This window comes from Panthera pardus, unplaced genomic scaffold (genome assembly GCF_024362965.1).
Source record: "Panthera pardus isolate Hobbes unplaced genomic scaffold, ASM2436296v1 HiC_scaffold_10, whole genome shotgun sequence".
In the NCBI taxonomy this organism is placed as follows: Eukaryota; Metazoa; Chordata; class Mammalia; order Carnivora; family Felidae; genus Panthera; species Panthera pardus.
This window is the reverse complement of record NW_026526655.1, coordinates 91,330,601-91,355,019: the sequence shown is the minus strand read 5'-3', so window position 1 is coordinate 91,355,019 and position 24,419 is coordinate 91,330,601. Positions and strand designations below refer to the sequence as shown.

At 39.0% G+C, this 24,419-nt stretch overlaps 1 protein-coding gene and 1 long non-coding RNA gene across 5 annotated transcripts in view; one reads left to right on the top strand and one right to left on the bottom strand.

The window, feature by feature from the left end:
• The window catches only part of LOC109270433 (uncharacterized), a 229,739-nt gene extending 217,075 nt beyond the window's left edge, over positions 1–12,664 (bottom strand). For both annotated transcript variants that reach the window (XR_002081524.2, XR_008424643.1), the window contains exon 1: positions 12,066–12,664. This is a non-coding gene — a long non-coding RNA (uncharacterized LOC109270433). The remainder of the gene's footprint in view (positions 1–12,065) is intronic.
• A 194-nt stretch (positions 12,665–12,858) lies between these two features.
• Positions 12,859–24,419, top strand: part of SPOPL (speckle type BTB/POZ protein like) — a 74,453-nt gene continuing 62,892 nt past the window's right edge. Inside the window, exons 1-2 of one of the 3 annotated variants that reach the window (XM_019454987.2) lie at positions 13,340–13,524; positions 15,881–15,961. The gene's annotated coding sequence lies outside the window, so the exon portion shown is untranslated. Of the gene's footprint in view, positions 12,975–13,339; positions 13,525–15,880; positions 15,962–24,419 lie in introns of those variants that run through there. The other 2 variants (XM_053909177.1, XM_019454983.2) reach the window with 2 other exon arrangements.

Below are 24,419 nucleotides of genomic sequence, written 5' to 3'. Positions count from 1 at the left end.
GTCTATTTCTCCTTGCAGTTCTATCAATTTTTACCTCATGTATTTTGAAGCAGTTAATAAGTGCATAAATCTTTAGGATTACATTATTTTGATGAATTGACTACTTAATCCTTATGAAATGACCATCATAATCATTACAAAATGAAAATTTTACAATAGACATAAAAATAATTTCTTAAGGATTATGAAGGATTATGCCTGGTAATAATCTTGTTCTGAAAATTCTTGTCTAATAGCCATCTCAGTGTTCTTGTGACTAATGTTAGCATATTTTTTTCTAACCTTCTAACATATTTCTGTCTTTATGTATGAAGTGCATTTCCTTTTTTTTTTTTTTTTATGTTCATTTTTCAGAGAGAAAGAGCATGAGCAGGGGAGGGGCAGAGACAGGGGGACAGAGAATCTGAAAGGGACTCTGCACTGACAGCAGTGACCCTGATGCCAGGCTTGAACTCACAAACTGTGAGATCATGACCTGGGCTGAAGTCAGATGCCCAACTGACTGAGCCACACAGGTACCCCTGATGTGCATTTCTTGTAGGCAGCATACAGTTGGATCTTGCTTTTAAATCCAATCTGATAATTTTACTGTTTTAATGGCAATATTTACAATATTTACATGTAATGTGATAATTAATATGGTTTGGTTTGTTTTCTATTTATCTTTGTTAAATATGTTCTTTGCTCCCCCTTTCCTTTTTTCTACCATCTTTTGGATTTTTTTTTTTTTTTTTAATTTGCTCTCTGCTTTATTGGGCTCTTCACTATGCTTTACTTTAGTTATTTTATTGATTGCTTTATCTTATTACAGTCTATGTTCAAGTGATAGTATAACACTTAAGTTCCTCAAAAATAATTTTATAATAGCACACATTAATTTCTCTCCTCCTGACCTTTATGCTAATGTTGTCATGCATTTTACTTATACGTTATAAACCCCACAGTACAGTGTTATTTTTTTGTTTAAATAGTAAATTATCTTTTAAAGGATTTGAATAAGATAAACAATTTATGTATTTACCTATGTAGTCACCAATTCTGGAGTTATTTATTCCCTTGTGTATATCTATATTTCCATCTGGTATTATTTTCCTTCTGCTTTAAAAACTTCTTATAACATTTATTATACTATGTGTCCACTGGTGATGAATTCTTCCAGCTTTTATGTGTCTGAAAATATCTTTACATCACTGTTGTTGAAAAATATTTTAGCAGGACATAAAATTCTAAGCTGACAAGTTTTTTCATTACTTTAAAAGATAATACTCCACTGTGTTTTCCCTTGGATTACTTCCAATTAAAACAAACAAACAAACAAAACAAACCTCTTTTCATTCTCTGTTGTTTTGTACATGTCTTTTATCTTTGGATACTTTTAGGTTTTTCCTTTTTTATCACCATTTTTAAACAATTTGGTGATGATAAACATTGATGTAATTTTCTTCATGTTTTTTGCAACTGGGTTTCATTGAGCTTCTTGAATTTGTGGGTTTATAATGATTAAATTTGGAAAGGCTCTTGACATATTTTTTCAAAAAAATTTTTTTCTGTCTGTACATATCTTTCTCCTGTGGGGGACTCTAATTACCCACACCACATATTAGGCCACTTAAAAGTTATCCCACAACTCACCAATACTCTTTAATTGGGGAGGGAGGGTCCTTTTTCTCTGTTTCATTCTGGATAGTTTTTATTGCTATGCCTTCAAATTCACTAATCTCATCTTCTGCCATATGTCATTTGCTGTTAATCCCATTGAGTGTATTTTCCATCCTAAACACTGTAGCTTTAATCTCTAGAAATTTTTTTTTTTTAATTTCTACTTACCCCTTTAAATATATAGAATATAATCACAAAAATTGTTTTGATGTTCACTGGTATTAATTATACCATCTGTGTCAATTTTGGGACAATTTTGACTAATTGGTTATTCTCACTGTGGGTTGTTTTCCTATGTCTTGGCATGCCTGGTAGTCTTTAACTAAATGCATACTTTGTGATTTTATTTTCTTGGGTGCTGGATACTTTTGAATTTTCATAAATCTTCTTGAGCTTTACTCAGGAATGATGCTAAGTTATTGGAAACAGATATCCTTTCTGGCTTTGCTTTTATGGTTTGTTTGACAGATTGGGAGCAGTTTTCAATCTAGAGCTAATTATTCTCCACTAATGAAGCAAGACATTTTTGAGTAAGCTACCCAGTGCCTTATGAACTATGAGTGTTTCTACTTGGGCTGAAAGGAACAGGCACTATTTCTGGCCCTGTATGTGCTCCAGGCATAGGTTCTCTTTATTCCATCCAGAGGATTCTTTCCTGAGCCTCAGGTAGTTTCCTCACAGCATGTGCTGATCAGGATTTTGCTGAATATTTGACACCAGTACCCCTACACCCGACACACATTTGCTTTCTGTGCTGTTCTCTGCTCTTTGTCTCTCATCCTATTAACTCTCACTACCCTGATCTCCCTGGACTCTCATGTCTGTCTCTTCAATTCATGGTCCTAACTGGGATTCACCTCAGTTTCCCTTCCATATGTCAGGGCCTGAACACTCTATCAAGTCAGTATGCTGGATCTCACCTCTTTTGTTTCTTGTCTTTCCAGAATCATTGTCCTTTAACACCTGATACACAGTGTCTTTAAAACCATTGTTTAATGTATTTTGTCTGTTTTATTTTTGTTTGTTTTGGTTGTTATAGGTGGAAAGGTGAATCTAGACTCTGTAACTCCATCTGTGAGCTTTTCTTAAGAAGCAAAGGTAGTAGCAGGAAGGACTCTGAAATAGCCTATCATCAATGTCTTTATTTCTTTATATATAATGAGAATGGGTGGGAAATTTGGCTCAGATTATATATATATGTGTGTGTGTGTTTACATAGTTTTTTGTTTCTAAGATCATAAAAAACAAAACAAAACATAACACAGATGAAGCAAACACTGGTACCACAAACACATTCCTTCTCCAGAAACAAGAGAATTCCACTGGGAAATGCTCATTTATGGCATGGTATCCTAGCCCAAGCTTTATCCTGATACTTTACACATCCAATTTCTCCACAGGGGTCTGATAGATGGGAAGTTTAAAGACCCAATAGAATACATTATTAGCTGGGGAAATGGCAGTGAATGTGGAGGTAGGCCTGAACTAGTCATTTAAATTCAGTAGTATGACAACAAACAAGAGGACCCTAACTTTCAGGCCCAACTTAATTGCAGTGTCTTCATCCTAAACCCCTACTATTTACCTCAATCGTTAAGTCTATTTTTATTGAAATACTATATGAAAAAAAAACCCTTAAAAGAATATATAATATTAATAATTATAGTAGTATTATTCATGCTGACAAATCCTTCAAAGAGTCCATAGTTCCCCAAAGAAAGATTAACCAGGAGAATGTAAATCATAGATGAGGAAATGAATCTAACTGTCTTGAAGCAGTAAGTATCCTTTTTACCAGTCTTGGAGACGCTATGTGTCCACAAAGCTTAGCAATATACTCATGTCAAGGACAGCACATCTCTTCTGTCTTCTCAGCAAAAGTAGTCCTATTACTACAACCTGCTGCTCCTGTTCTGCAATCTGCTTTGGTCAATATTTTCTTAAGCTAGGAAGAAAGCTAACTGACACAGTTGGAAATGAGAAACTGGTCTTAGAAACCTGCTGACAGAGACTCTTAAAAACTGAGAACAAACTGAGGGCTGATGGGGGGGTGGGAGGGCGGGGAGGGTGGGTGATGGGTGTTGAAGAGGACATCTTTTGAGATGAGCACTGCGTGTTATATGGAAACCAATTTGACAATAAATCTCATATATTAAAAAAAAAAAAAAAGAAACCTGCTGACAATATAAGCTAAAAAAGACATGTTTGGAAAACTGGAATCAATATTTTTAAAATAATAATTTCTAGATTTTAAATAGCTATGGTTTTGTCTCCAATGGTAAGTCAATGGCAGCTAAGAGTATCATATTATGAATTATAATAATATGAAGGATTCTACTGATTATGGCCTTGTCATGATGCTCATAAAATTCTAACTCTTGCTGCTACTAAAAGTAGTCTACACAAGTACAGACCCAGAAATCTGAGTCATATTATGACTGAAATATATGTTCCTACTAGTATTCAATGATGCCTGAAAGGATATCAAAAGATACCAACATACAATAGTCAGATATAAAGTATTAGTGTGTTTTTTAATACCTAATATAAATAACAAAAGGAATTAATTGTATGAAGAAAGCCCATCTTGGTTAGGTAGCCCAACCTCAATACTAAGCAGGAAGATTAATCTCTCGAACATAAATACTTAGTGAGACACATCACTGCTGTGACAATAACTGACTTTCACTGCAAGGTTTATTGATCTCTTAAGACAGATTATCCTTTGTGGCTACATTTTAAAATTTTTTCTTTAATGTTTTATTTATTTTTAAGAGAGAGAGAGAGAGACAGAATGTGAGCAGGGAAGGAGAAGAGAGAGAGGGAGACACAGAATCTGAAACAGGCTCCAGGCTCTGAGCTGTCAACACAGAGCCTGATGTCGGACTTGAACTTGTGAACCCCGAGATAATGACCTGAGCTGGAGTTGGACGCTTAACAGATTCAGCCACCCAGGTGCCCCTCATGGCTACATTTTTAAAAAGTCCTTCCCCATAATCTTCTCTAGAAAGCCAAACTCCTTTATTAATTTTTTTAACAACTTAAATTTAAAACAAGGTGACATTTTTCCAAGTAGGTTTGGTTACATCAGTGGTTCTCAATTTGGAGTGCTTTTGTTCAACCTTGTCTCCTAGGGGACACTTGGCAATGTTTACAAATGTTCTGGCTGTCAAAACTGAAGGCAAGGGTGCTAACTGGCATCTAGAAGATAGACGGAAGGATTCCACTAAACAGTTTACCTTGTATAGAATGGCCCCCTAGAATAAAGAATTATCTAGTCTCAAATGTCAACAGAACTAAGATTAAGAAGTGATGTGTTAGATGTGAGGCCGCTAAACTCTATATAAATTCCAATTGGGAAATACCTTTGCTGCTGACTTTTAAAATTACATTTGTTTTAAGAAAAAATAACTAGTCTTATTTACTGTTTTTAAATAACCTCTTGCAGTTGCTTAGCATTTTATCCTTTACAAAATCCTTTCATATGTTTTAATCTCATTTGCTCTTAGATCTGATGAAGTTATATTTTTCCTGTTTTACGACCAAGGGCCCTATTGTACAAGAGGCTTAGGAATTCGAGCAAGGTCACGCGGATTCAGATTCTGGATGAAAAATCCAGTGCCCTTTTTTGGTATCCTACAGCTGTGGCATTCTTGTTAAGAACATTATATAAAAAGGAATTTAAACATTAAAAAACCAAATCATTGTGCATCCATGGTGATATGACTCCAGAAGATAGATGTCATATGCTCTAAGGATGGAAAGTGGCAGAGAAAAGGGAATAGGTTGGGTATTATGGGAAGTGGGAAGCAAGTATGGGAGATAAGGAGAAAGAACAAAGACATTACTCAAGACATGTGGATAAGTACAGACAGATCCATAAGTTTAAAATGACTATTACTTCTCTGTGAAAATCATTCTTTGTCCAGCAAACAGGAAAAGATTCTTATGAAAACATAAAATGGATAAATGTGCTGAGTCCAACCAGAAAAAAAGAAACCACATTCATTACTTCAAACAGAGAATCTGATACAAGGAATCTTATTGTATAGGTGATGGAAAAACTGAGAATCCAGGGATTAGCAACCAAAGGAAGCCATAGCACTTTTAAACAGACAAGAGAGAGGAAAAGGTATTGCCAGGGCCCAGGGCTAATTCCATGGTAGACTTATCCAGCAGGAGATGGGACGTGGGAGGATACTTAGTTGTTGCAGGGAACAATGCCTATGGCAGAAAGACAAGGGGAGAAATACACTGGTTTCTCCCTTCCTCCCACCCTCGAGGTTCCTGATAGTAGGTTCCTGGCTTAACCCAGCAGGTAGTCAGCTGACACAGGGGCTTGGGAAACAACCTGGAACTGGCTAAGATTTGGAGCAGAGAAAAGCAAGGGAAGGATCTGAAGGAAACAAGCTCAGAACCATCACATTGGCCTGTGGGCATTTTGCCAATGCGAGGATACCACAAATTAGACCAAGACATCAAGTAAACATTCCAGTACTAAATCACCTTTTCCTTCAAGGTAAGAAAAACATCTTAGATTTACCCTGGACCAAACAAATAAGTACACTAAAAATCAAACTCAGAAAAGGAATTTGACAGATGAAGCACAAAAACATTTTGCGTAAATATCTAGACCTAAGTAATTACAACTGAGAGAAATAAAAAATAGAAACAAACAAACAAAAAAGAAACAAACAACCCAGCTCTAATAGGTGTTCAGAAAGGACACTTGGATTTTGTCACATCTCTTTTGCACACAGTAGGCTCTACATTCAAAGTAGAAGCAATTTCTTGCTGAGCTCTTGACAACATGAAAATGAAAACATTTGTCACCTTTTCCTCTCAAATTCGTAGACTACAGCAGAACACAATTTTTAAAAGGCCAGCCTAATTTTCTTTCTGGGAAAAAACAAAACTGAGGAAGTAGACTAAAGAGGCAAGAATGTATTGTTGTAGACTCTCCTTAACTGGTTCACTATGTGCACTGAATATGCATAATTTGATTTTAGGAAGTATACTAAAATTGTAGAATCACTACCAAAAAACAAGGTATCATAGAAAGTAAAAGCCAAACTTCTAGTGGCTATTTCAGTTCAGTAATGCTTAATATTTAGAAGAGACATAATCTAGGATAATTACTGGGGACATTTGGTTTCTTATATATACTCTCCATCTGCAATAGTGGGTGATCACAAAAACCTCCAGAAAAGTATAGCAGTAATGCTGTTTGTAACTGAGGCATAAAAGGCCTCCAGGGAAGGAGATACCTAAAGTAGATAAATGTGAACAAGGCACTTAAATATAAAAATGTAAAGTATGATTTCTGGTAGCTATCCTGCCTCAGATACAAGTGGGCCTCACTGGTCAGTCCCAGCACACAGGGTAAGACTATAGCATCTAAAATGCAGTACTGGACCTGTCACTTTGAATGGAGGAGCCACCAGAGAGCTGGATGCAGCTGCAGACTTACGAGAGTCCGATGTGCAACATCATCATAGCTACAGGGTCAAGCAAACAAATGCCTAATCCAAAGCTGTGGTCTCCTGGGGGCTGGGGGCTTTAAGATAGTAATGGTGGGCCCACAGTGGTAGAAGGAGCACTGTGAAAGCAAATCCAGGGTCTTGTGATGCTGTGAAATCCCAGCAGGCCAGCTGGCATTTGTAATAAAAGGAGTGTCTGTGTGAACAGAGTGAATAAAACGTGAATGACTGAGACAGGGGATCAAACAGAGAAGCCCAGCTATTAAAAACTGGAAAAGAAAAAGATTTAAGTGATGACAGGAAGTAGAGGGGAGGGCTTGAACCTGAATCAAGTGTGGAAGTGCTTATGTCCTTCCCTTCCAGAGCCATTTTTTAAATCCTTTTAAGGTTCGGGTTCTCACTAAATAAAGGCACAGCCCCCAGAGCCTGTAAGCTTTTCCAGGTTTTATAAGATTAAGTGCAGGAAAAGAAAATGTCTTGGCTCTAAAATATGCAGAAAAATGCTAAATGACATTAATAAATATTTCAAGAGGAAAATTATATGAATCTCTTTCATTTTGCATAACCAGACATTGTATTTTTCATGTGGGGTATGGTTATATTTTCGTGTTTGACAGGATGTGGGATAAGGCCTCTAAAAGAATTTCCAGGGATTATGCAGCCCTTGAGTTGGTCCATCTTTAGCCTGGCATAGTTCAGGCAGGGAAGGTCAAGAATGTGTTAGAAATTCAGTAAGGATGGGCAGGCAAGGAGAGGAAGGCAGAAACCCAAATCACGAAGCCCAAAAATGTGGGGGTGGGGAGAAGAGGGAAGCTTGGGGAAGGGTGTCTGAGCCAGATGCGGAGGTTGGGTTTGACCGGGTGCTGGGAGGTGCAGCAGTGTCCCTGAAGATGGCACAGTCTCGTTTCTAATTTTGGAAATGGCCAAACCAGGGTTTCCAAACTGGCAGGCAGGCTGGCAGCAGAGGGCTCTGACTAGCAGAAAGAACCATCTGGAGGTAGGTGGCCACTTGATGTTCTGGAGGGGTATGAATGCAGAATTGGTAACAGCTAGACAGCAGGTCTTAGTTTCTAAAGGGGGTAGGTGGCAGAAGGGAAGAGAGGACTGAGCCGAGAACTCAGTCCTTCTAAAGCAGCGAAGCAGTGAAAATCAGTGAGTCAAGGAACACTGGGTGCACAGAGGTTCCAAGGCTCCCAGGTTCACCTAGCGTGATTGGCTACTGGGCAATCCTAGGAACATTGCTGGAGCTCATGCAATGGGACCTCTGGGACTACTAGATCAGGGGTCTGGGAGCAGGGCCCCTTAAGAGGAGTGGTGGCTTTGAGTGAAACAGGAGGTCATTGGAGATTATTCTGGAGGCAGGGCCCTTTAATGTGTCCAGAGAAAATGGCCATGGAGCTGTTGTTTAAGTCACGGTCAGAGGGGAGTAAACTGAAGTGATCCCAATTTTCAAGGACAAAGCTAGACAGGGAACCATCCAATGGGCTTTGCAGGGGCAGATGTTTAAGTAAACTCCCCCAGCCATAAATTGCCCTGATAGGCAGAAGGGTGTGTCTCTCTGGGAGGGGACCAAAGACCCTGACCTGGAGACATTGTGATGACTGAGCAGAGATAAAAGAGGAGGAGACTGAGTAGCTGTACTTCTAGAGCCATTTGAGGCTGCTGCAGAGGCTGGTGACCTCTAGCTGGAGAGCACAGTGGAGAGCTCTAGGCTTCCCTTGGGACTATTTCCAAGGTCCAGAATCAACCACAACTTCTCAAGTTACCTGAGAGCAGAGCAGGGGCAGGGCCAGGACACCAGCAGAGGAGAAAGAGCTTAGCTAGCCAAGCTGAAGAAGACAGAGGTCACTAGGGACTACTAGATCATGGCAGCAGCAGCCGCCTGGATCCTGGCACAGTAAATGATTTCCAGCAGCTGTAAGTAACCTTGAAGAGAGCAAGTTCTCAGGGAATGCCTGGAGGGATGCTATAGAAGCTTTGGATAATCCTGTCACAGAGATCATTTTTGTTGTTTTTCTCCTTATTAATAGTTGTAAACAGAGAACTTGTAGATAGGGTAACCAAGGTTTTTCCAAGACCATTTATTGCCTAGGTAGAGGTACAGTATTGCTCTTTCTCATTCATTGGGTATTAGTGATCCAGAATCTAGGGATAACTAATGTTTTAAGAGCCTCAGAATGTTTCAAAACTGATTAAAATTAATATTTAATTGAGTGGCTATAAAATGTAACAATGCCAACCAGTGAACTGCAACTCAACCCTTATTCTTCAAATGGTGATAGAAGAAAATCAGCAAAAATCATCTCTTATAGGAGACCTCATAGATTAGCCAAAGGACCAAAGCATTAAATACATGAATGCATATTTAATTTGAAACAAGAGAGTATCCTAAAATATTTGACATAATGTGGCTGGGGACATGAAAATAAAGGTGCCAAGGAAGGACTTAAACAAAAATGATCCTGTTCTCATAATTCTGGGTGGGTCCTATCTCAGTTTTCTGGGAATGATTTTTCAATAATAAGTATATCAAACTTACTGATCTTTTCTTGCTATAGGCATCAGTACACAAGGGTTTTAAGTATTAATTTAGAACTCTAAAGTTTTTGGATCCTCAAAAAAATTTTTTCTAATGTTTACTTATTTTTGAGAGAGAGAGAGGGAGAGAGCGAGCATGGGGAGGGGCAGAGAGAGAGAGAGAGGGAGAGAGAGAGGGAGACACAGAAACTAAAGCAGGCTCCAGCTCTGAGCTGTCAGCACAGAGCCCGACGCTAGGCTGGACCTCGTGAGCTGTGAGATCATGATCTGAGCTGAAGTCGGACGCTTAACCAACTGAGCCACTAAGGTACCCCAAGTTTTCAGATCTTTAATAGATGAGTATCATATAATGCAAAAGTACTACAAAACTAGGAATTCACAAGCAAGGTAAAAAACCAGAAAGAAATGGAGACATGGTGAGAGAAAATGAAATTACATGTAAAATAACTCACAAGTTATTAAACAAGAGCTTTAGTGTTTTCTTTCAAATAAAGAAGCTAAAGTTTATAACAGTAATAAATAATGAACAACCAAGTTCTTTTCTTTCAAAATAAATTCCAAAAGCTACATGTTATGTTAAATGTTTGATCACAAGTGTTAGTTTATGAAAGTAAGGCATGAGTTTCGTTCCCTTGAAGAGAATTCAAGATAGGAGGGGATAATAGTTAGAAAAATATGGGGAAGCCAGCTCACTAGGAGAGAAGAGTTTGGTGGACCACTTTAGGAAGGGGGAGGGTAATAGCAAAATGTCCAGGGAAGCACAGAGAGTACCTCACTTAGGATTCATGAATTATATTGTGTTTGCTAAAAAGCATGTTACTACTGTCTGGACTCTAAACCCAATATAGTAATGAATTTGCAAACTGTTTGCCACTGCATGCTTTAGTTTTTAACAGCTAGAATTGGAAAATGATAGTACAAAACAGGTGGTAGTATGGAAGGCAGTGGTCAGTATGGTTACCCAGTCATGAAATGGGAGCATCTCTGAATTTACAAAAGAGGAATAAAATGCTGCAGGCACTAAACTATCAAAGTGGGATGCTTGGTTGGCTCTTCAGATGAGCCCCATAGAGTTGGGTCAAGAAGATCCACAGGCTAGTTCTGATCTGTGCTCATGAAGCTCAGAAAATGATTCTCCTGATCTTTACTAACTGCCAACCTATTAATTACAATAAGTAGAACTTCTAAGTTGTCCACTGAGGCACCTGGATGGTTTTCTATAGAAATCTGACAATGAACAGAAAAATGAGTACCAAAAGTTTCCTGTTGTCTAAGGAATTGGATGACCCTAATGGTTAATGCCTCAAGCAATGCAAACCTGATAAATGACCGGTGGAAGCATACAATGCTCTATACTAGTGATAAAGCTGTTACTTACCTGTATAAAAACCACTTATGGCGGCAATAAACTATAGCCTATAATAGTGTAGTTTTTCAATAGGTATCCAATAACTTCGAAATCAAATCAAGAAAGGTAGTTCTTTAGGGAATTGGTACTATAGCACAAGCTTTAATCCAAGCTTATTGACCGTAGAGCCATCTTTTACTTTGCCAAACCATCACAGTTTTATTATTAGCATTAGTTACAAGCCATATTTATTCTTTTTTTTTAAATTTTTTTTAACATTTATTTATTTTTGAGACAGAGAGAGACAGAGCATGAACAGGGGAGGGGCAGAGAGAGAGGGAGACACAGAATCTGAAACAGGCTCCAGGCTCTGAGCTGTCAGCACAGAGCCTGACGCGGGGCTCGAACTCACGGACCGTGAGATCATGACCTGAGCCGAAGTCGGACGCTTAACCGACCAAGCCATCCAGGCACCCCTAAGCCATATTCATTCTTTATCAGAGGCTGAAGTCACCAAGAAAAAGAATGGTATGTCATAACACTACACAGAGATCAAGCCTAGGGAAAGGACTCTATGAGAATACTGTGAGGAGCTATTTGACATCCTTATAGTAAAATCACCCCTAACTAGAACCCAGTCAAGTGTCAAGGGTAAGCCAAGTACCCACTCGTTTCTTAATTCCCAACTGAAAATCTACCTCAAGGATTTACTATAATTTGATTGAGTATATTACATGCATTAGTGCCTAACAAGGAGTGATCAGTGGAAGAGAGGGTGTGACAGAATCTTAAGGGGTTGAAAGAGCTATAAGGCCTGGGCAAAAATTAACATAATTTTCACTGTCACATATCATAAAGTTAACAGAGACCTACAAGAGTACAGCAACTAGTTTTAACTTTTTTCTTTATGTTTGGATGTGAACTTTTTCACTAATATTTCCTCTCCCCGCCAGTCCCTAGCATAATAACGGTCATTTCCACTTCTGCTTTTTAACTTTTGGCTAAGTCAATTTTGAATTTTATGGTTATGCTGATCTTACCTTTTTTTCTGAAAATCTTTGATGCTGGTTGTATCCCACACGTTTTGGGTGTTAAATACGTTGAATAAGGTAGTTAAAGTAGTATTAATTTGAAGCGAGGGAAATCTGCTTTCCCAGTATTCAAACTCCACTCACCCTTGAATGAGTTACTTATTACTTCTGATCCTCAGTTGCTTTATCTGTAAGGTGGGAATAATCTCCACCTTGGAACTGCAATGAAGTTGAGAGGATTTAAAAAGATCGTACAGGTCTTTGATTACAGTGCTCAAGATAATGTTTTTCTTCCACCTCTCTTTTTTTGGGGGAAAGGAGGTAAACAGTTCACTGATGCGCTGTTAAAGTGAAAGGAATGGGGGCGGGGGTCCTTCAATGTTATTCGTGCCTGTTTTGGTCCCTCAAACCTCTTTAAAGGAGAATATTCTTGGCAGCTACAAGTTTTCTCTCACGAATGCTGAATGACGTTCTGTTTTCACCTTTCTTTAAACTCCATAAGGCAGTCTCCTCATCTCTTCAGACATTTGCTTAGATACAGCATAATTTACCCACGTCAGTCATGGGATGCCACCTGTTCAGTGCTTTGCAAGCAACCTCGGCTGCCTCTCGGCGGACCCCCTCCCTTCCTAGGCCTGAGACTTCCTTTTGAGGCTCATCTTCTCTAACCGAAAACCGTTCCACTGTGGCACTTCATTTGCCTACCCGGAGTTGTCTGTATTTCTAGCTGGAGACGTACACTGCTGTTTTTGTTCTAGCCCTTCACATAGTTACGGGCTCGCAACAAGGGTTCAGTAAAAGTTGCATATTGGCTTTCTAGTCTGCTACAACCTCAAGGAAATCGTACGGAGAAACAGTTGGCCTCCTTTCGCACCCTACGTCTCTCGATTTAAGAGGCGTTATCAGTGGGCTTTTTAGGTAAGGAAAGTTTAAGGCTGGGTCGTGGGAGATCCCCGCCAGGCGAGGTAACTCATCCTCTCCACAGCGGCCGGTGGACGCGCCCTGCTGAGAGCCCAGCGCCTGGCGCAGGGAGCGGCGGTGGCTTCCAAAACCCGGCGACGGATCCGGGCCGGCCCGGAAGTGCCCGGCGCGGGAGGGAGGGAGGAAGAGCCTTGCGAGCCCACGCCGCCGCCGCGCGCACGCGCCCTCGCAGGCTGGGGCTGGGGCTGGAGTCGCAACTCGGAAGCCGGAGCCCGGACGGGCCCGGGGCCGGGAAGGGGGGGGCTGCGCGGGGGCGGGAGCAGCGGAGGCGGCCGCCCCTGGCGGCGGGTTTGTTTATCCCGGGGAAGAAGTTTAGGAGCGGGAGATAGGGAAGCAGGGCGGGCCGGGGAGGAGGGATGCGGCTCGGTGGAGGCGGCCGCCACAGGGACTCGCCGCCATCACCTTCGCTGCCGCCGCCGCCGCAGCCGCCGCCTCAGCGGGAGAGGAGCCGCTGCCGGGACTGCCCGCCGCCGCCCCGCACGTCAGGGTAGGTGCCCCTCCCCCTCCGAGGTCCCCGCCGCACCTCGGTCGCCTGCTCCTCCAACCCCTCACCCCTCCCACTCGCCTGCGCTGGAGCGAGGCGGCTTTCTTCTCACTCACTGCGCCCCCATCCCTTTTGGCCCGGGACCCCTGCTCCGGCGGCGTGCCTTCCCTTTCTCAGGGCTGCCTTCCGCCCCAGCCCCACCCTCCGCCCTCCGGGCCAGTCCTCCCCCTCGCTAGTCTCTGCTTCCCCTGGCGATCCCCCGCCCCCCCATCGATTTCCCAGCCTCCGCCTACCAGGATCCCCTAGACTTTCCTCCACAAGCCTCGCCCCTTTCCTTCTCCAGTCGGCCTCCTCTATACCTGTATACCTCCACTCCCGCCCTTTTATTTTCCCCACCGGGAGTACAGCCCAGAGAGGGAAGCCCCAACCCCACCCCCACCCCCCAGCGTCCTCACCCACACCTCTCATCCGAAACATATGTATGTGTGAAGTTATTCCCATTAAGCCCATTTTAGGGTAAATTCTCCGCTCTCCAGCCAGACCATTCAGTGTTTACTGCGGTGTTCATGCAACCTACCTCTCCCTCCAAGCACACATTGCCGTGTCACAGATTCTTTTTCAGGTTCACCAGGTTACATTAAACTAACTCTGTGATTCAGGGTCCAAGTCTTCACTTTCCCCTTTTATTCCCTTGTGCTATCCTTTCTGTTAACTCTTCTTCCTCTTGAGTCTATGTGTGCTGAATAAAGGGAAGGGAATGATCGCGTTTTCTCCTTCAGGGCTGTAGATTCAGTACACATAAGATTCACCTTTTGCTTGGCCTAACTTTTGGCTTCTTTCTCTGTGAATTGTGTCATTCAGCCATACTTTTTAGGGTTTTGATTTTTTGTCTATATTTGAATAATCCTGGGCCTAGATATCCTTTATAGTACTTGTCTTCCCGATTTTTCCTTGCAACTTCAGAATCCACTGTTTCTTAGAAAATTTAAGTAATAAAAGGTTTATACTTTGGAAGATTACATCTCCGCTGCCATAATGGGAAACGTGGAATATTTCAAATTATCATCCTGTTTATTCTTGAGAGAAATGGTGCCTAATGGTTCAAAGCTCAGATGTAGCCAAACTGCCAGGATCTAAACCCCAGCCTTGCCATTTACCAGCTCTGGCCTTGGGCAAGTTACTTAATCTCTTTATGCCTCAGTATTCTTATAACTATAAAATGGGGATAGTGATATACTTGATAAGATGGTAGTGATAATTGCATAACTTAATGCAGGTAAAATACAACAGTACCTGGCACGGTAAATATTCTTTACCATCTCTTAGCTTAATTTGGTTTGGCTAATGGTAGGTTAATTTGGGGGAAGGAAGGTGGGAATACAAAGCTGCTTTTTGCTCTTTTTTATCTAACACCTTTTTTGATGTAGATATGATTCATATTCTTTTACTGTATAAATTAATTCCTTTTGGTGTGAAAAGTGCAGTTTTAGCTCCCTATTTTCAGGTAAGTTACCAGGCTACAAGCAGGTCAGTCCCAGCTTCAGGTATCTTTGTTTTGAGAATAAATGAAATTGAAATACATAGCAGGTTTATCATAGTGGAAAATGAGGATTTTACTGATAAGAATTTTAGTATGCTACAAATTAAATACTGAAAACTGTTCACACCCATCTGTCCTTTATATTGAATTGCTATTCATGAGGTTGGCTTCATTCAAAAGACTAGTGGCTTTTCTCTCTTAAGATGTTACGTTTGTTAACATGACCATGCCTTGATGTTCCCCAGATTTTACTCACTCTTTAAAACGCTGACAATTTTTGTCATATCTGCTTACTTCCTGGGCATTATTATTTTCTTGATACTTTTTTTTGTAACAACACAGTTAAAATCCAAATAGGTACTGTTTAGTATTGTTATAAATAGTGATACATGCAACTATCAAAATAAAGATGTTTGCCCACATATAGCTTAAAATTATTTTTTGTGTCACCAATGAAATGTACTCCAAACTTTTGAGTGACAGCGCCTTTGCTTATGCTGTTCTCTGGCCTACAATAGGCTCTACTCTTTTCCCCACATATCCAGAGTCTACCTATCTTCCACATCGTTTTTGTCAACACTGGTTTCTCTGTCTCTTGGCTTTCCTCCTGTCTACATTCTGCATTTTTGACTTTGAATAATACAAGCCCTGGTTCAAGAAAAATGACTCCTACAGAAAGACTTTGGAAGTTTATAGGAATTTTGAAGGTGTGGAATAAAATTGACACTCAGCATCTACTCTGTGCTAAGCACTCTTCCTTTGGTTTTGTATATATTCATTCATTCTAAAAATATTTAATAAGCACTTACTTCATGCCAGGCATTGAGGATACATAAGAGCAGCCCTTCTGAGCCAAGAGTTCCAACGAATATCAAGCCCTAATGCTCTAAGGCATCCAAGGTATGTAATGAATTGACTCCTCTCCTGTGTACCTGAGATGGTACTAGCTGTCTACCTTGAGAGCGAGAACTGAGGAAATAATCACGTAACTCAGTTTCTGTAGGGCTTAATTCTTAGAGAACCCTGGCTGAGAAGAGCTCCGTCAGCAAATAATAATATGAACTCTGCTTTTTTGTAATTTATTTTAGAATGGCACTGACAGACAATAAGCCAGTAAACAGATAAAATTATTTTATAAGAGAGCACTGGTAATATTACAGATAATGATAATCACACTTATAAAACCCTGTGCCAGGCACTGTTTTGAATAACTTAATGTCTTGTTTAAACCTCCTAACAATCCCTTGAAGAAGGCTTTATTATATCTCCACTTCACAAATAAGGAACCTGAGAAAGTGAGAAATTATTTAACTTCCACAAAATCATACAGCTTTCTGAGCAATGAAGCCAGACGGTATTGTTGTGGTCTATTACCTTTTGTTGTCTCTCAGATCTTCCAGTTCCTTGTTGGTTACTTTACACAAAGTTCTTTACCTTTCTGGGTTTTGACAGTGAGGTTTTCCTGTCTTTTTAGGTTGTTTAGGGAAGTAAAGGAGTTGTAACTTTCGTAAAGCGCATGGTACACAGACTTATCCCAAGTCTTGTGTATGATCAGATATTGAAGATACTTGCATTTTATTCACTTGCGAAAAGGTTATTGAACAACTGATCTGTGCCAGGCACCATGCTAGGCTCTGGTGAGGTAATCGAAGGAGTCTACCTGTATTCATGGAAGCAAAAGCTATTGGCATAAAGAAACTAAACAGATAATTACAAAAATAATGATCACAATTATGATAACTGCCACACAAGAAAGTTATTGTAAGCAATGAAAACCCACTAATGTATCAGGGAATGCTTCTCTGAAGAAATGACTATTAGGCTAAACCTGAAGGAGTAACTGGAGTTACCCAAGTAATGTTGGCAATTTCAGCTTTTCAGAACTGAAAAGTCCTGTAGGGGTTGGACGGACGTTAGTATGTGAAGCTGGGTGATATAAAACATACCACAATGGTTAATCATTGCTAAGCATTTTGTACTTAAATCCCAAGTGCAGTGGGAAGCCACTTGGTAATGTTAAAAGGCTGAATAAGTTACTTACGTTATTACTATAAAATATCACTTGGCGGCTCTGTGGAGGACAGATTGGAGAAGGGCAAGCATAAATGCAGGGAGACCAGTTAGGCCAGTGCTTCTCAAACTCATCTGTGGAGAACAACCTGTTTTGGATTGATTTGGTTTCTAATCTGTACTGGTACTTTAGTGACACAGAATATGAATGACACAGAAATGAATGTTGTGGCAGTGTCAAATTGGTATAAATATTTCTAAATACTTTTCTCAGTTTCTGTCTTTATCTTGTCTCAGACCAGTAACAATGGTTCATGGACCAGTGTTGGTCTATAAACCACACCTTTGCCAGGATGGCAGTGATAGAAAGTAGCTGGATTGCGGGGGAAGTAAAATTGATAGGATTTGGTGGTGAATTAGACTAAGGGATCTGGAGGGAGGAGAAGGCAGATTTCCAGGGTTGGTGGTTCTTGTGCCTCACATAGGGAATACTGGGGAGATGAGCAGTTTCTTGTTTATTTGTTTCTGGGAAGCAGAGAGAGTATTGATGATAGTTCAGTTGGGAATTGTTAATATATGGCTTACAATTAATATCTTAGTGTGGGCAGTGGGGGATGAGATTCCCTAGGGAGAGAGGTAATAAAGGAATATAGTAGTCCCCTATGAATCTTCAACATGAAACATCAGGGAGAAAATAATGGAACAAAGGAGACTGAGAAGATGTAACCAGAGTTGGGAAAAAATTTTACCCCAAGGCAGGAGACTCTTTGAGAAAGAAAGGAGTGGGTAATCAACTATGTCAACCTTATTGAATCAAGCTGAGAAATCAATTAAGTTGGTAACTAAAAAGTACACTTTTGATTGAACAACATGAAGAAAATTTTATATTTCTCAGTAGTTGTCCATCCATAAACTAGTTGGTGATGAATTTGTTTTAATCTACCAAAGCAACAGTCCTAAATTTAGGATAAAATTATATTTATAGCATGAGCCATCTTTCTTCCTCACTTCAGACCCATGTTTCCATTTATCACCATCTAGATGTTCTATAAGTATCTCACATTCTTTCTACAGCTCATTTATTCAGAGCATATTCCAACAGAATATGCTTTTTAAGTACTATTAGGCATTGAATACTAAACTTTTAGAAATGCAATTACACTTCAGAAACTAGGGGAAATGGACAGTTAAATATTGTTATAGTGTGATCAGTGCTGTCGTTGCAGCTTATTCAGGTTACCTTGGAAGCACAGAGAAGTAGCATCAGAGAAGGCTTTCCTAGGAGAATGACACTTGAGCAGAGTGTTTCTGAAAGACAAGTAGAGAGGTGGAGAGGGCAATGCAGTGGTGAGGGGTTCAAAGAAATGATAGGTATTTTGGAAGCATGCAAAGTCAAGGAATTGTGGCTCTAGCATGTGCATCATAGGTTAGAGAGCTTGACTGTGCCATTCAGAAGTTCTTTTCTTGAACTTGTATACCTCTTTCTGTTTGCCATTTTGATTAATATTATTACCACCCATATAGGCACCAAACATGGGGATATCTGCTGATTATCTTCAAAAATTAAAGATTCTTTGTTGTAGTATTTATTGTCCAAGGTGATGTTTTATTTTTACTGGTTAGCTTTATATTTTATATGTTATAGAATCATTAAGTGATTGATAGCGTAACTTAAATATCTGTTATGCTTTAGTGATTTTTTTTTTACAGGAGAAATTTTATATGTATAACTTTTTCTCAAATGTAGAGAATTGAAAATGAAGGCCTTGGTAAGAATTGCTAAGAGTTTGCTACCAAACCTCAGGTATATGGTCAATGATGGTGCTTTTGGACTCAGAAACAGTACCCTGAGGCCATAAGTACTATTTTAGGTAGTTGTCTAAATGTCTCTGGATTTACCCTCTTGCGCCAGAGGAGGACACAGTTTAATTGCAGGGATTACTTTCTGAAAAATACTGCAATAGGCCAAACCTAATTGACAAGATCAGTCTCTTAGAAAATAGTGTATTAAAAGGGAAAATGATGTTAAATGGATTTTAAAAACACAATAAATATTCTAGAGTTCATCTGCTTATGTTTATTTATTTATCGGGAGAGAGGGAGAGAGAGAGTGCATGAGCAGGGTGAGGGGGCAGAGAGGAGGAAGAGAAAGAACCCAAAGCAGGTTCTGTGCTGTCAATGCAGAGTCCAACTCGGGACTCAAACTCAGGAACCGTGAGATCATGACCTGAGCCAAAATCAGGAGTCAGTTGCTTAATCAACCAAACCTGACAGGCACCCCTAGAATTCACCTGCTTTAAAATAAGAGGGGAATGGGCTTTATCGAAACTTTCTTCTGAATTCAGTGAGTTATTGTAGAAATGTTGCCTTTTTTTTTTTTTTAAGTTTATTTATTTATTTTGAGAGAGACAGCTTGAACGAGGAAGGGTCAGAGAGAGAGAGTCCCCAAGCAGGTTCCACGCTATCAGCAATGAGCCCGATATGGGGCTTGAACTCATGAGCTGAGATCATGACCTGAGCTGAAATCAGCAGACTCTTAACCACCTGAGCCAACCCAAAATGTTGCTATTCTAATCTGCTGAGCAGTGTTGCTTAAATTTTGTATTAAGAAAATTGTAACTTTAAAAAAAAATTTTTTAAAGAAAATTGTAACTCTTTAAGTTTATTTTTGTTGTTCTTACTGGCTTTAGTATCTTTTGCTCTTGCCTTCTCCCTGGTTTTTAGTTCTTTAAATCTTACTGAATTCTTGTAAAACAACTGTATATTTTTTATATATTACGATGGTTCTTACAGGTGTACTTTTTCAAGGCTTTTATTTATGTACATGTATAGAGCTCCTGTCTCTTGCCTTCTTCAGACTTGCCTACATGTTCTAAAGGAGGACAGAATAATTATTAGTATTATGTTCTGAATTATTTTCTGTAACTACTGTATGTGAAACAAAACTTTACATAGGTAAAAGATAGCAGATTAAAAAAAATTGTCTACAAATATAAAATTGCATTACCTTAGACCATAGTTGGGGTAGGTTGTTTATATACCTAGAACTAACGTATAATGGGGGTAATTTATCTGTACGATATGAATATGCTTAGAAAATCTTCCTTTGAGGTTGTCATATTTGTTTTCATTCTTTGTTCGATACAGGAATAAAAATAATTAGGAATGACGATTTAAAAAGAGATGTTTACTCTCCTATTAAGTAATGTAAGATCTCAAAGGTTGTAGTATGACTGAAAAGTAGTATGATGCTTTTAAAATACTAGAGATTTGTTAGCAAAGAAGGAATCATTGTTTCTTCTCTGGGTATATTTTTTGAAGCAAATTTAACAGTTTTCTATTGTGTAGATGCGTTTGTGCTTCTCTCACTCCCCCTCCCAAGGGAATTAAGTGATTTTTTTTTTTTTTTTTTCTTTTCCTTTTTTTTTTTTTTTTTTTTTAAGGTAAAGAGTGCAATTGACTCAAGGCACTTTTTTCACTTGTAATTTGGTTATAATTTTTGGTGTTTTAGTGGGAAATTCCCCTGAAAGGTAAATAGTTTTTATCATGTAAGTAAAAAACAAAAACAAATCCACAAAACCATTATTGAATATAAATTCATTCTGAAATTGTGAAGGCACGTATCAACACAGGAAGCTTCCAAATAAGTTAATTTATTTTAATTTAATTAAAATTTTGGTAGCAATTAGGATCAGTTTATTTTTTTTTTAATTTTTTTTTAATGTTTCATTTATTTTTGTGATAGAGAGAGACAGAGCATGAGCAGGGGAGGGACAGAGAGAGAGGGAGACACAGAATCCAAAGCAGGGTCTAGGCTCCGAGCTGTCACCACAGAGCCTGACGCGGGGCTCGAACCCACGAACTGTGAGAACATGACGTGAGCTGAAGTCGGACGCTTAACCGACTGAGCCACCCAGGCGCCCCCAATTAGGATCAGTTTAAACCTTTTTTAACTAAAATGGCAGTTGAGCTTCAAGTTTAGTATTCCCAGTTTTGTTAGATCTCAAGTGGAGTGTGGGCATACATTAACTGGATTGGTCATTTCTCATTGCATTCAAAATGTATTATTTAAAACTTGAAAAAAATTTTTTTTTTTTTTTTTATGTGAGCATTTTATCAATGGCATTTGAGAACTGGCTTGAATCAAATGGGTTTGGGAATATCTTGGTTTATGCTTTATTCTTGATGATTTTTATTTTCTCAGGTGTCTTTATTTTCACCATTATTTTTTGTCTGCTCTTCCCTATTGCAAGTCCCTTATCAAAAGTTTCATCATCAAATTGTCTAATGAAGCCAGTATTTTTTCCTAGCAAAGTATAACCAAGTTTATTTGAACACGGATATGAGAAAGTGACAACTTACTATGGTGTAAAGGTATTTTTACATGGAATTTTTTCATAGATCATTTTGGTTTACAGGGAAGAACTGCCCCCCCCCCCTTTTTTTTAATTTTATTTATTTAATTAGAGAGAGAGTGGGAGAGGGGCAGAGAGATAGGGAGAGAGAATCCCAAGCAGGCTCTGCACTGTCAGCACAGAGCCCGATGTGGGTTCCAACTCATGAACTGAAATTATGACCTTAGCCTAAACCAAGAGTTGGATGCTTAACCAACTGAGCCACTCAGGTTCCTCAGAACTGCCCTTTTTAAAACTTTTTTTTTTTAATGTTTATTTTTGAGAGAGAGAGAGAGAAAGAGAGAGAAAGAACCAGCAGGGGAGGGGCAGAGAGAGAGAGAGGGAGACACAGAATCCAAAGCAGGCTCCAGGCTGTGAGCTGTCAGCACAGACCCTGACAGCAGGGCTCGCACTCATGGATGGTGAGATCATGATTGAGCCAAAGTCAGACTCTTAACCAGCTGAGCCACCCAGGCACCCCCAGAACTTCCCTTTTTTACCGAACTTTTATCAGACATTATGTCAAGTACATTAGGTATTTTATGCCATTAGGTACGGGTAATACTATAAGGCTTTGAATTGTACTTACCATCAATTACCAGATGCAATATTATTTTGTACCCCAGAGAGAGAGAGAACACTATCAATTATAATTGTAAAATGCCATCAACTTTAGAAATGTTGAAATACGGGGGGAAAAAATGGGCATCTTAGATTTAATGAAATGTGGCATTAATACTGCCTCATTTTATGATTAGCACCCAAGATCCTCAAAATACTAACCTCCCAAAATGAGATGAAAATTTATCCTGCTTTACCTCAAAGCTTTCTGAATTCTAAAATTCTGCTACACTCTAGAATTCTAAAATTCTGCTTTACTTCAGAGCTCTCTAAGCAGCATAGCACAGTGGTTAAGAGCATGAATCCAGACTGCTATTTAACAACTTTGTGAATTTAAGTAGTTACTTACCATCTCTGCCTCAATGTTCCTGTCTATAAAATGGAAATGAAACAGTACTTATCATTTGAAAGAGTTGTAAGTAAGTAGTAAATGAGTTACATTTACGTTTAGAATAGTGCTTTTTACATAATTACATGTGTAAATGTTGGTTAATTAGGAACAATATTGCTATTTTTGATGTAGGATAAGTAGATGATTTGCTTAAAAGATAGGAAAAAGGGGCCTTATCAAATGGTCTTTGGTATTTTGGGCACACAATGAAGATAAAGTATTGTTGATTTGTCTTTTAAAACTAACGTAAGATAGCAGTCTTGACAACTTTGATATCTAAATTACATTTCTATTTTCATAAAAATAATAGTGTATAGAGTTTCAGCTGAAATCTCCTTTCAACTGTGTTGTGACATAGTTACTCAGAATACTGACATGCTATGATGGATGTCTTGAAAATAACCTGTGATATACTTATGATTCCTGTCAACCTCATAAGGAATTCATTCAGAAATATTTTTAAAGGGTTTCAAACTAAAGAACCATGTTTTAATTTTAGTTAAAATATCCTATTTCTGCATTGTGAAGTATATGGAGTAAAAATAATACCGAGGTAGTTTTTGTTTACTTTGATGGTTTCATATGTTGATGATTTGTTGGTTCATTGAGATATAAAATCTTATCGTATACTTTAATAATAAAAGTAAGTTAAGGGACCCATGGGTGGCTCAGCTGGTTAAACATTTGACTTTGGCTCAGTTCATGATCTCATGGTTCATGAGTTTGAGCCTTGCATCAGGTTCTCTGCTGTCAGCACAGAGCTCACTTCAGTACAGAGCCTGTCTCCCTCTCTGCCCCACTCCTGCTTGTTTTCTCTCTGTCTCTCTCTCTCTCTCTCTCTCTCTTTCAAAAATAAATATTTTAAAAAATAGGTTAAGACCTTCCTTTGAACTTCTTGATTTTTCTCATTCTCACTTTTGCTTTGTTTTTATTTTTTGTTTTGAGCGCACATCATTCATTTATTCCACAAAGAGTTATTGACCAACTGTTGAGTGTCAGGTTCTGTGTTTACAGTGATGCATTGGAAATAGCTCTTGACCTGTAAGCTTCATTACTTCGAATTTATTAAAACTGTCTAGCCATTGAGTGTTTAGGCACTGTGCTGCAAACTGTATATGCACTCTTTATTTTAATCCTCATGACTACCCTGCTAGGGTAGGTCATTACTTTTCAAATGTTTCTTCTAAATGTTTGGCAGAAGAGTGAACTCTTGGCTGATGGAAGGGAGGTGAAGATCTGAGTGGTCCAGGTAATGGTGGAGTGGGGGAGAGCTTTGGTGTTAACATTTTGTCCAACTTTTAGTGTTTTCTTCTAAAAAGGATTTGACTCTTGCATTCTGTTACCTTAATACAGCATTCTTTGTTTTAATATAAAAATGTTTTTAAGTGAGCAAGAGGGAAGATTTTAAAAAGTGTTCTGTCCCAGTTTTAGACTGGAGGTAACATGGCCCTGAGTACAGGATTTTATTGCAGACATCCAGGCGTCAAGCTGCTTATTTATTTATTAAATATTCGTTGTTGTTTTTTTAATTTTAGGTAAATTTTTACTGAAGTTTAATATGCATTTGAAGACATGCATACAGCATCATACAGCATGTACACCTTTATGCCTTGCTTCTTATCCAGAATATTTCTTTCTCTATGATTCATTCATGTAGTGCATAGCATAGCTTACTCATTCTCATTGTTCTGTAGTATTCTGTCCCATTGTATGACTGTATACACCATAAGTTATCTGTTCTACTGTTAGTGAACGTATAGGTTGTTTCCAGTTTTGAGCTACAGTGAATAGTGCTCCTATAAAATATTCTTGTGTGTCTTTTGCTGCTGCATATGTATTTCTGTGGGTTATGTTCCTTGTAGTGAAACTGTTTACATCGTGGTGTGTGCTTGTGTTCAGGTTTAGTATGTATTATCCAGTGTTTTCCAAAGTGGTTGTGTCA